General features: G+C 44.8%; 1 protein-coding gene across 1 annotated transcript in view; it reads right to left on the reverse strand.

Annotated features, from left to right (window-relative positions):
* Positions 1-13,409, reverse strand: part of grik3 (glutamate ionotropic receptor kainate type subunit 3) — a 561,495-nt gene that overhangs the window by 462,101 nt on the left and 85,985 nt on the right. The gene's annotated exons all lie outside the window — the stretch shown is intronic.

Genomic DNA, 13,409 nt, shown 5'->3' on the forward strand with positions numbered 1-13,409 from the left:
CTCCAGCCCAGGCAACATCCTGGTGAATTTTCTCTGCACCCTCTCCAGTGCAATCACATCCTTCCTATAGTGTGGTGACCAGAACTGTCCACAGTACTCCAGCTTTGGCCTAACTAGCGTTTTATATAGCTCCATCATAACCTCTCTGCTCTTATATTCTATGCCTCGGCTAAAAAAGGCAAGTATCCCATACGCCTTCCTAACCACCTTATCTACCTGTGCTGCTGCCTTCAGTGATCTATGGACAAGTACACCAAAGTCCTTCTGTACTTCCTAGGGTCCTACCATCCATTGTATATTCCCTTGCCTTGTTCATCCTCCCAAAATGCATTACGTCACACTTTTCAGGATTAAATTCCATTTGCACTGCTCCTCCCATCTTACCAATCCATCCATATCTCCCTGTAATCTAAGGCTTTCCTCCTCACTATTTACAACACCACCAATTTTCGTGTCATCTGCGAACTTACTGATCGTACCTCCTATATTCACCTCTAAGTCATTAATGTACACCACAAACAGCAAGGGTCCCAGCACTGATCCCTGTGGTACACTACTGGTCACAGGCTTCCAATTGCAAAAACAGCCCTCGACCATTACCCTCTGCCCCCTGCCACTAAGCCAATTTTGGATCCAATTTGCCAAATTGCCCTGGATCCCATGGGCTCTTACCTTCTTAACCACTTTCCCATGCGGAACCTTATCAAAAGCCTTACTGAAATCCATGTAGACTACATCAACTGCTTTACCCTCATCGACACATCTAGGCACCTCGAAAAATTCAATCAAGTTAGCTAGACACGATCTCCCCCTGACAAAGCCATGCTGACTATCCCTGATTAATCCCTGCCTCTCCAAGTGGAGATAAATCCTGTCCCTCAGAATTTTTTCCAATATTTTCCCAACCACTGATGTTAGACTCACTGGCCTGTAATTACCTGGTCTATCACTGCTACCCTTCTTAAATAATGGTACCACATTCGCTGTCCTCCTATCCTCTGGTACCTCTCCTGTGGCCAGAGAGGATTTGAAAATTTGTGTCAAAGCCCCTGCGATCTCCTGCCTTGCCTCACATAACAGCCTGGGATACATCTCATCTGGGCCTGAGGATTTATCCACTTTTAAGCCCGCTAAAACAGCTAATATTACCTCCCTTTCAATGCTAATATGTTTAACTATATCACAATCCCCCTCCCTGATCTCTGCACCTACATCGTCCTTCTCACCAGTGAACACAGATGAAAAGTAATCATTTAAAACCTCACCTGTGTCCTCTGGCTCCACACACAGATTGCCACGTTGGTCCCTAATGGGTTCTTACTATACTTATTAAACGCCTTGGGATTTTCCTTTATCTTGTCCGCCGGTGTTTTTTCATGTCCCCTCTTCGCTCTCCTGATAACTTTTTTAAGCACCACCCTACACTTTTTATACTCCTCTAGTGCCTCCGCTGTTTTCAGCGCTTGGGATCTGCCGTAAGCCTCCTTTTTTTTCCTGATCCAATCCTCTATATCCCTTGACATCCAGGGTTCCCTGGGCCTGTTAGTCCGACCCTTCACCTTAACTGGTGCATGTTGGCTCTGAACTCTCACAATTTCGTCTTTGAATGACACCCACTAATGTGATGTAGACTTTCCTACAAGAAGCTGCTTCCAGTCCACTTTGGCCAGATTCTGTTTTATCATATTGAAATCAGCCTTCCCCCAATTCAGTACCTTTATTTCTGGTCCATCTTTGTCCTTTTCCATAACTACCTTAAATCTTACAGAGTTATGGTCACTATCCACGAAATGCTCCCCCACTGACACTTCTACCATTTGACCGGCTTCATTCCCTAGGATTAGGTCTAGTACTGCCCCTTCTCTTGTCGGACTTTCTACATACTGGCTCAAAAAGCGCTCCAGTATGCATTTTAAGAATTCCTCCCCCTTTTAAGCCTTTTGCACGAAGACTATCCCAGTTAATATTGGGGAAGTTGAAATCCCCTACTATTATTACCCTATTATTTTCATACCTCTCAAAGATTTGCCTACAAATCTGCTCCTCTAACTCTTGCTGACTGTTTGGAAGCCTGTAGTACACAACCAGCCAAGTGATTGCCCCCTTTTTGTTTTTAAATTCTACCAAATGGCCTCATTTCAGGAACCTTCTAAGATATCATTCCTCCTTACTGCAGTAATTGACTCCTTGATCAACAGTGCAATGCCACCTCCTCTTTTATCCCCTCCCCTGTCACACCTGAAGATTATATACCCTGGAATATTGCGCTGCCAGTACTGTCCCTCCCTCAACCATGTCTCTGTGATAGCAATAATATCATAATCCCAAGTGCTAATCAACACCTTCAATTCATCTGCCTTACTAGTAAGACTCCTTGCATTGAAATCGATGCAATCCAACCTTGCATTTTTCCCTTGTGCCTTACCAGGTCTATATTTGCTCTGCCTTCTAGGCAGACTTACTTTCTGTTCTATATTCCCCCTACTGTACCTCCACTCTGTATCCCATCCCCCCTGCCAAATTAGTTTAAACCACCCCAACAGCACTAGCAAATCTCCCAGCAAGGATGCTTGTCCTTGAGGGAGGAAGTCCCGCCTCATTGAGCTGTTGGCCAATCATCGGGCCGGCAGCTCTTAGTCCCAGCAGCGCCACCAGGAGCAGTGACCACTGCTGGGAATGCAGCCCAGCCGAGAACATGGAGCCAGGAGCGCAGGTAAGTTTGGTTTGCCTCGCCAGGGGTAATCGGTTGGGCCCCGGTGAGGCAAGGGTGGTCATTTGGGTGGAAAGGGGGGAGTCTTGAATCCTGGGGGTGGTTGGAAAAGCGAAGGTGGCCCTCAATCGGGCACCCTGTGCCCGTTTGTCAGGGTCCACCCCTGGGTGCTGAGAGGCCGCCAGCTTTCACTGGGAAGCCTTTCCCGGCTCCAGGATGCCCGCTTGACATGGGTAAAATCCCCATGGAGGGGGGCGAAGGCCCTTAAGTGGCCGTTAATTGGCAACTTACGGGCATTGATTGGCCTGGGGCGGGTGGCCTGTTTTTCGCTCCCCCCCCTCCCTACATAAAGTGGGGTGGAGGTGGGAGCGGGTTGGGAAGGCCTCCCGGAGCCTCCCGCTCCATTTTATGCCACCCCACCCTCCCGCCCCCCCGCCACCATCCGGCTCGCTGGGGTGGCGTAAAATTCCGGCCGATGTCAGGGATTATTAGCAGACACTCGGAGCAATTGGATAAGAACAAGTGTTCTGCTGCAATGCAACACAGCAGTGCAGTGTCATAATATGCTGTGTTACCAGCTGCAAAGGGATTTATTTAACTCAACAGGTGAGCTGATTACATTGGAACATCGAATAATGATTGAGGAAGGAAATTGTACATACATCACGATGTGCGGATTGACTTGGACTTGTTCCTTTCAAAATCCTGCCTGCTAGCTCCCTTGAAAAACAGATTTGTTGCCTGCCAGCAATTGTACCTATTGTGTTTATTCTCCATGGAGCTGCTGTAATGGCTTAAGAAGAAAAAAAGGTAAATGTGATTGTTTTTTTCAAAAGGAAGTTTCAAAATGCACCGTTTAAAGTACTTTCCAGGCAAAGGGAGCTAATGGCTCTCCCACAGAGAATACTAATGGTTGTAATGTCCCATTTTCAGATGACAAAATGCCAGAAAACGGGTGGCCCAGTCAAATGCGAAACCCTGCAGACTAAAATGGAGGCTAAGAAGTCAATTAGAGATTTATTCGTGAAAGCTCTGAGATGTCTGAGGGATAAAAGCTGCCTTATTTCCGGACCAACCACTTTCCCTCAAAATTAGCATCATGGAGACCTTTGTGAGAGATGGCTACAGAAAAGAAACATCGTTTCAGGTGCTCCACCTTGAATAACTCTAATATGCTACCCTGCAGTGATGCCAAAATAGTTTAATTAAGTCAGACTTTGAAAAAGCTCTCTTTTTTAACCTTAGACTTCAGCTTTTCTCTCCACACAAAAGCAAAATACTGTGCATGTTGGAAATCTGAAATAAAAATGTTGGATTATGCAATAAAATGTCACTACCCAACATGCTTTTAGGCTTTCAAGTAAACTAGGCCTTGGCTCCTCATTACTCAGTCACTACGCTTTTTCCAACTGTTTCACCTCTGCTAGCAAATGCTAAAAGGTCATCAACCCAAAATGTTACCTCTGTTTCTAACTCTACAGATGCTGCCAGATCTGCCGAGTATTTCCAGCAATTTCTGTTTTTGTTATGCATTTCTGTCCACTCTCTTTGTTTCTCTGATTGTGTCAAGGTAGAGTATGTACCTTGATGCCCAATTCAGTGATGTGCATTATCTATAAGTTATAGAATTGCTGCCAGTAATTCAATTGTAAATGGAGGTCCTTCTTTTATTCAAATTGCTTTACTTCACTGCTCTTCTTCATGGTTCAGAACTTCTGAGCATGTCCATGTCTGAGATCTAGGACCAATCTGTCAGGTGGATTTATGGCACAAATGGTTTCAGTGAGGGAGGGTTCCAGCCTACTTCAATCTTCAGTCAGTGGCTACCGAAGAGGGCCCTCAGCCTCTTGTTGAGGATCTCTATTTTTCAAAGTCCCTCGCAAGGACCTAGATTAAGCAGCAGAAGATAAGTCTGATACGTTACATTAACTTGGACATTTAGAACATGCACGTGGCAGGGATGAAGAAAACTGGTAGGTAAATGGCATGTATCCCTCTGAGTAGAGATTGTTCACTCCATATCAGACACATGGAAACTTTACATGTGTACATCCTGGGGATTAGCATTGAAAGAAACTTAACTGGACTAGCCACATAAATGCTGTGGCTACAAGAGCAGGTCAGAGGCTGGGAATTCTGTGGCGAGTTAGCCACCTCCTGACTCCCCAACACCTGCCCACCATCTACAAGGCACAAGGCAGGAGCGTGATTGAACACTTGCCTGGATGGGTGCAGCTCCAACAACATTCAAGAAGCTCCGCACCATCCAGGACAAGCCAGCCCAATTGATTGGTACCCAATCCAGCACCTTAAATGTGTACTTCCTCCACCACCGGCACACCTTGGCTGCAGTGCGTACCATCCTCAAGATGTCCTGCAGCAACTCACCAAGCCTTCTTCAACAGCACCTTCCAAAGTTGAAACCTCTACCACCTAGAAGAACAAGGGCATGGAATCACCACCACCTGCAAGTTAACCTCCAAGACACACACCATCCTGACTTGGAACTATATCGCCTTTACTTCATTGTCACTGGGTCAAAATCCTGGAACTCTGTTCCTAACAGCACTGTGAGTTGACCCATGGACTGCAGTGGTTCAAGAAAGCAGCTCACTACCACTTTCTCAATGGCAATTAGGGATGAGAAATAAATGCTGGCCTTACCAGTGATGCTGAATCCCACAAATGAATAAAAGAAACTCAGTAACTTGGTTGGATATTCTTAATCTTGGTGATGTGGTTTCGAACATATCTCATACCCAACTGATCCAGTTATGTTATTCGATAGCTAGGCTTGCATCTGTTGGTATTTAGAAGAGTAAGAGGCAACCTGATTGAAACATATAAGATACTGAGGGGTCTTGACAGGGTGGATGTGGAAAGGATGTTTCCCCATTGTAGGAGCATCTAGAACTAGGGGTCACTGTTTAAAAATAAGGGATCGCCCATTTAAGACAGAGATGAGGAGAATTTTTTTCTCTCAGGGGGTCGTGAGTCTTTGGAATTCTCTTCGTCAAAAGGCGGTGGAAGCAAAGTCTTTGAATATTTTTAAGGCTGAGGTAAAGAGATTCTTGATAAGCAAGGGGGTGGAAGGTCATCGGGGGCAGGTGGAAATGTGGAGTAATCAGCCATGAACTTATTGAATGGCGGAGTGGGCTCGAAGGGTCAAGTGGCCTACTCCTGCTCCTTATTCGTATGTTCATATGTTCTTATATAGGCAACTGGACTGATTGCGATATAGAGGAAAATTGCTAATGAACTGTTTGTGTCACAAGTGGGGTTAATCACTTAAACATTTCACTGCAAATCTAACTCATTCGAATAGACACTCCACATTATGATTCTGCACTTGTTGCTTTTCCTTCCTTTACCATCTCATCTCTGGAAGTAGACATTGGGGGAGGAGCAGGAGCAGGAGGTAAGAGAGGAGGAGGAGTTGAAGGTGAAGGGAGATGATGCTGAACAGAGAGGTGCTCCTGCTGCACGATGAGGTGGCTTCCTCCTGCCAGCCTTTGGGAAGAGAACCTACCTCCTCTCCTTCATGGCCTCCAGCATTAGATCCAGGTCAGCATTGATGAAGTGAGGGTCTGCCCTGCCCCTGGTGCCAGGCCTCTATTTCCACTGTGATATCTTGCTTTCCTCTGGTGCAGTGGAAGGCTTTGACACAATCAGCAGTCTTCTTGTCTTCAGACAACTGGCAGCCTCCTTGATGGTTGCTGTGGGGAGTCTAAATGAGTCCCACACTTCATCTGATCCGCCTCCATTCTTGCCCCCATTGGCTCTAAGTGGACAGGAAACCCATCTCCAAATTAATTAAGGATTTCCCCATGCGAAAATCTTAACTTTAATCAGTTTTCACCCGGAGGCAGGTTTCTGACACAAAACCAGACCGGCTCCTGCTTCTTGCCGCTGTGGTGAAAATTCAACCCGCTGTCTTTCAACTGAGACATTACACCGAGGTCCCGTCTGTCCTCTCGAGTAGACATAAAAGATCTCATGATACTACTTCAAAGAAGTGCAGGGGAATTCCCCTGCAGTCCTTGATAATATTTATTTGTCAATCAACGTGGTTAAAAAAACATATTATCTGGGAATTATCACATTACCATTTGAGGGAGCTTGCTGTGCACAATTCAGCTGCCAGGTTTTCTACCTTACAACAGTAATTACACATGAAAAGTATTTTACTGGTTGTGATCTCCTGAGATCATGAAAGGTGCTATATAAATTCAAATCTTTCTTTTCTCTTTAATTTTTTAAGATAGAGAATGACGCATTGTGTGTGTGTGAGAGAGAGAATGGAAGAGTGTACAAGAAGAGAAAAGCAAAGCAAAACTCATGACACAAAACAGGTATAACGTTAAAAATTATCAAATAAAATATGCATACCATATTTGGGTTTAAAAGTCTACAGATTGTAACTGTTTTAATATAAATGTGGTTTGGATTTAAATTGCAGGATACAAAATGCGGATTGAACTTTTCTTCCTAACCCTCAGTTTCGTATTCAGATTTAGCTTTTTATTTGAGATCAATCAACAGGAGAAACGGCAAGCTCATGGGAACACCACCACCTGCAAGTTCCCCTCTAAGTCACATGCCATTCTGACTTGGAAATATTCCTCTGTTCCTTTATTGTCTCTAGCGTTTTATTGTTTATAGCTGGCGGGTAGCCATAAAGACAGGGCTAAAATGTGGCGAGTCAAAGAGACTTAGTAGTTGGCAGGAAAAAAGACAGAGGCGCAAGGGGAGAGCCAACTGTGCAACAGCCCCGACAAACAAATTTCTCTGCAGCACCTGTGGAAGAGCCTGTCACTCTAGAATTGGCCTTTATAGCCACTCCAGGCGCTGCTTCACAAACCACTGACCACCTCCAGGCGTGTATCCATTGTGGCTGAGATGAAACATTTAAAAATGTAGTACAGAGATAGAGTTAGGGCTGGTATAATCATTGGCATATTATTTAAAACTTCTATTTGGTGTTCCTTCCAAGAAGTTGCTGCTACAGTTATGTGGATGGTTAGTGGAACCCCATATAATTTATAAAAGCAAAATACTGCGGATGCTGGAAATCTGAAACAAAAACAAGAAATGCTGGATTCACTCAGCAGGTCTGGCAGCATCTGTGGAAAGAGAAGCAGAGTTAACGTTTCGGGTCAGTGACCCTTCTTCGGAACTGACAAATATTAGAAAAGTCACAGATTATAAACAAGTGAGGTGGGGGTTGGGCAAGAGATAACAAAGGAGAAGGTGCAGATTGGACCAGGCCACATAGCTGACCAAAAGGTCACGGAGCAAAGGCAAACAATATGTTAATGGTGTGTTGAAAGACAAAGCATTAGTACAGATTAGGTGTGAATATACTGAATATTGAACATCAGCAAGTGCAAACCTGAAGAAAAACAACCTGAAAAAAACAGTGGGTAAGCAAACTGAACAAACTAAGATGAAATGAAATAAATGCAAAAAAAGATTGTAAAAAATGTAAAAAGGAATGCAAAAAAAAGGAAGAAAAAATAACTAAAAATGACTAAAAATGAAAGTAAAGTGGGGGGCTGTCATGCTCTGAAATTATTGAACTCAATGTTCAGTCCGGCAGGCTGTAGTGTGCCTAATCGGTAGATGAGATGCTGTTCCTCGAGCTTGCGTTGATGTTCACTGGAACACTGCAGCAATCCCAGGACAGAGATGTGAGCATGAGAGCAGGGGGGAGTGTTGAAATGGCAAGCAACCGGAAGCTCAGGGTCCTGCTTGCGGACTGAGCGGAGATGTTCCGCAAAGCGGTCACCCAGTCTGCGCTTGGTCTCCCCAATGTAGAGGAGACCACACTGTGAGCAGCGAATACAGTATACTACATTGAAAGAAGTACAAGTAAATCGCTGCTTCACCTGAAAGGAGTGTTTGGGGCCTGGGATAGTGAGGAGAGAGGAGGTAAATGGGCAGGTATTACACCTCCTGCGATTGCAAGGGAAGGTGCCCTGGGACGGGGGCGAGGTGGTGGGGGTAATGGAGGAGTGGACCAGGGTGTCGCGGAGGGAACGATCCCTTCGGAATGCTGACAGGGGAAGGGAGGGGAAGATGCGACTGGTAGTGGCATCACGCTGGAGGTGGCGAAAATGGCGGAGGATGATCCTTTGGATATGGAGGCTGGTGGGATGAAAAGTGAGGACAAGGGGAACCCTGTCACGGTTCTGGGAGGGAGGGGAAGGGGTGAGGGTAGAGGTGCGGGGAATGGGTCAGACACGGTTGAGGGCCCTGTCAACCACAGTGGGGGGAAATCCTCGGTTGAGGAAAAAGGAGGTCATATCAGAAGCACCGTCATGGAAGGTAGCATCATCAGAGCAGATGCGTCGGAGACGGAGGAACTGGGAGAATGGAATGGAGTCCTTACAGGAGGTAGGGTGTGAAGAAGTGTAGTCGAGGTAGCTGTGGGAGTCAGTGGGCTTATAATGGATATTGGTAGACAACCTATCCCCAGAGATGGAGACAGAGAAGTCGAGGAAGGGAAGGGAAGTGTCAGAGATGGACCATGTAAAGGTGAGAGAAGGGTGGAAATTGGAAGCAAAGTTGATAAAGTTTTCTAGTTCGGGGCGGGAGCACCGATACAGTCATCAATGTACCGGAAAAAGAGTTGGGGGAGGGGGCCTGAGTAGGACTGGAACAAAGAATGCTCGACATATCCCACAAAAAGACAGGCATAACTAGGACCCATGCGGGTACCCATAGCGACACCTTTTACTTGAAGGAAATGCATGGAGTTGAAGGAGAAGTTGTTCAATGTGAGAACAAGTTCAGCCAGGCGGAGGAGGGTGTTGGTGGATGGGGACTGGTTGGGCCTCTGTTCCAGGAAGAAGCGGAGAGCTCTCAAACCATCCTGGTGGGGGATGGAGGTGTAGAGCGATTGGACGTCCATAGTGAAGAGGAGGCGGTTGGGATGACTGATGACCATTTGGACTACTGACAGTTACTATGTTTTGGAAGGATAAGTATACTTGGAGCTCCGCAATTTGCGATAAATATTTGATTTTTTGAGAAATCACAAGCCTCCCTACATCACTGGAAGATCCTGACTAGATTATTTGAATTCAAAATAATTCCTTTTCTCTCAATAGGGAATAGTGATTCACTGTTTTTTTTAAAAAATGGACCAGAATGAAGGCTTATTAACATAAACAAAACTTTTCACCATCGCCAAATATTATGGAACCTTTCTATAAAGATATGGTTTTGAAATTATGGTGAAATTACAACTGAAACTAAATTGAAATGCTTTATGTGTTGAGTCTTCTTTTCCTTGTGCTTACTAAGACTTCGGAAATCAAGGAACAAGCCACACATCAGGGGTCAGTTAACACTTAAATAGTGGGTTCCTTTATTGAGGGTAGCTGTCTCAGTTGCTCTATTGGGTGTACTGAGCTCGTATGACCTTGGCTCTGGCAGATCCGTGTTACTTCAGCTGGCCGCAACATACCTTCCATGGATGCTGAGCTCTTACTTGCTGTTCTATCCTTAGATCTGGCAATTCTTTACCTGCTTTCCTATCATTGCACATCTTTCATCCTCCCGATTTTCCAAAAATGCCTCTTTCACTTCTGGATATGAGGTATATTTGTATGTACTGGACTGTCAAATAATAGTTCTGCTGGTGAGGGTATTGTTGCACTCAGATGAGTCGCTCTGAGGTGAATTATGGCAATGCATAGATCCTGCTTGGTTTTCCTACACTTCTGAATTAGTGATTTCACCGCATGAACCATTCTCTCAGCCAGGCCGTTGGATCTCAGGTAGTGCGGAGATGATGTAGTGTGGTCAATGCCCCACTTTTGGCACATGTCCCTGAATGGCCTCCCCGTGAACTGAGGTCCATTGTCTGACATGATCTTCCTGAGTGCTCCAAATAGGCTGAAAATGGCACTTTGGTGTTTATGCGACTGTTGTGCTCGATGTATTGTGCAATTAACGGATGATAGGATACTTTGAGAAGTAGTCAGTAACAACGAAAAAATCATCGCCATGAACATGGAATAAATTACACGCAATCTTGGCCCATGGGTGAGTAAGCACCGCATGTTGAATGAATGGTTCCTTTTCTTGGCATGCCTCGCACTGCTTCACTGTGACCTCAATGTTGTCATGGATGCCTGGCCAATATACTATTTCTCTGGCTAGTCTTCTGGTCCGACCAACACCCATATGAGATTGGTGTAATTGTTGTAATGTGTTACGTCTCAATGCTTTCAGTATGATGACCTGTTTACCTTTAAAAATAACTTCCCTGGATATACCAAGTACGTCTCGGTATTCCCCAAACGTGCTTGTGGACATCCTGAATTGAGTCTGGGTATCCTTCTAGGATTGTTTTCCAAAGAAGCTGTAGTGTTGGGTCCTTCGCTGTCTTAACCTGCAATTGTTGACATTTCTACTCCGTGAAGTTCTTCAGATCTATATGAAGTACTTCTGTTAGCTGCACGTCTATCAAATCGACTTGTAAATCAACGTTAACTTCTGCAGTCCTCACTGGATTAGATAGCCTGCTTAGCCTGTTGGATGTAACTATCAGATCACCAGGACTGTACTGTACATCACAATTTCGGCTGCATACTAGTCAATAGTTTCTTGCAAATCATCTCGCGTGCTTTGTCATCTCTTTCGACCACAAATTTCTTCCCGAATAGGTATGTGTGAAAGCACTTAACTCCAAACACCAAGGATAATTTTTCTCTCTTGATGTTTGAGTAATTTGACTGTGCTGAAGACAAAGATTTTGATGTGAATACAATGGGCTTGCCTTTCTGCTAGATACATACTCCTAATCCTTTCTGAGATACATCCACTTTGAGAGTGGTCATCTCTCTGGGGTTATGGCTGGTGAATCTAGAACAAGGGGACATAATCTCAGAATAACGGGCAGGCCATTTCAGACTGAGATGAGGAGGAATTTCTTTACTCAGAGGGTAGTGAATCTGTGGAATTCTCTACTCCAGAGGGCTGTGGAAGCTCAATTGTCGAGCATGTTCAAGACAGAAATCAATAGATTTCTGAACACTAACAAGATCAAGGGATATGGGGATAGTCGGGAAAAATGGCACAGAGCTAGATGATCAGCCATGATCTATTTGAATGGCAGAGCAGGCTCAATAGGCCGACTGACCTACTCCTGCTCCTATTTCCTATTATCCTATGATCTAATCCTCTAAGTGATTCAGCTTTCTTGCCTACACTCATGATTGAGCTGCACCGATCCTTGTGTTCTTGTACCTTTCTGACGATCCCATCGGTTTCCATCTTGTCCAGTTCAACTTTCAACTTGTACTGAACGTGGATGCTGCATTTGCATGGTGGCTTGATTAATGGTGTGGCATCCTCTCTTAGATATAGAGTTGCAGCTCCCTTGAAGCTGCCAATTCTCCCCAAGCAACATGGGTACTGTGCTGTTAGATCTCTGACTGAAGTGATGGGTGTATCTTCTGATAATGGTTTGCTTTCCGGCACCTGGTTGTTTCCATGTACCTTCACCAAGGTTAGATCTCGGCATGCCGGTAGACCCACAATCACTGGACCTTTTGTCTCTATGATGTAGAACGTTTTCCATATCCAGGATGACTGATTATATTTACACTGTATCATGATGGATCCTAGGCATGGAATGACTGATCTGTTGTATGCAGATAATTTTACAGTAGTTGGTTTCGCCATGGCCTTCCATTTGTTTGGGTATATTTCTTACAGCATCCTCAAGGGAGTATGTTTGCACTCACTCTTGTACTTATTTTGGCCAATAATGAATGTTGGCCAACTTTTTGTGAACAGATGATCTGGTTCGTGGCAAAGACTTCAGATGGTGCAATGACATCTGTGTGTTCTGTGATACGGATGGTATGGAAAGTGTACTCACCTCACCTTGCATCAACTTGCTCTTCATTACCACTATCCGCTTTGTGCACTACCTTGTGTATGCTTTTCCTGCTGAATCTGCTCTGTTCTTTATTGCCACCTGAAGGTACTATCTGCTTGTGGTCTGTTGAACCTTTTCATAACTCCTCGCAGCTTCTTCAGCCTTTGCTCTTCTGCATTGTTTCTGCCAGTGATCCTTTCTTTTGAATGCTTTGCAGAAATGACAGAACGCTAGTCAGCTCTTTGGCGTATGTAGAAGACCACATCTGTTACACAACTTCCAAGGATTGGATACTGTCATCAGTATGTTCACTGTCTAGATGGTACGTAGACCTTGTAGACTCAGTGGGCCGCAATGATTGCTTCATACTTACATCCGTCCTTAGGCAGTTGCAACCCTTGGGTTTATCTAGCAAGTCTTTCTGAAATGCATCAATCGGTATGGATGCAATCACTAGCTCGGCGATTCTTTCTGCTAGCTCAGTGTCTGAAAGGTCACAGTATGCACCCTATTCCCTGCACCTACTAATAAAGTGTTTACTGGACTCATGGGGTTGCTGACGAAATGCCATTAAACTTTAGTCTATAGATTAAAAAATCAGTTTGGACTCTTAACTGGTCTTCTAGAGTTGTCCAAATTTTCTTTGGATCCCTTTGGTCCTCTTCTGTGAGCCTGCAAGTATTTAATCGATGTAGGTCTTCATTTCCAATCACAATATGGATTTTGATAGCCTGTTACTCTGGCTCAGACTCCCAGATTGACAAACCAAAGCTCTGATTTTGTTTGAACAGCGTGAACTCTGAT

The sequence above is a fragment of the Heterodontus francisci genome, chromosome 31 (assembly GCF_036365525.1).
Source record: "Heterodontus francisci isolate sHetFra1 chromosome 31, sHetFra1.hap1, whole genome shotgun sequence".
Classification (NCBI taxonomy): domain Eukaryota; kingdom Metazoa; phylum Chordata; class Chondrichthyes; order Heterodontiformes; family Heterodontidae; genus Heterodontus; species Heterodontus francisci.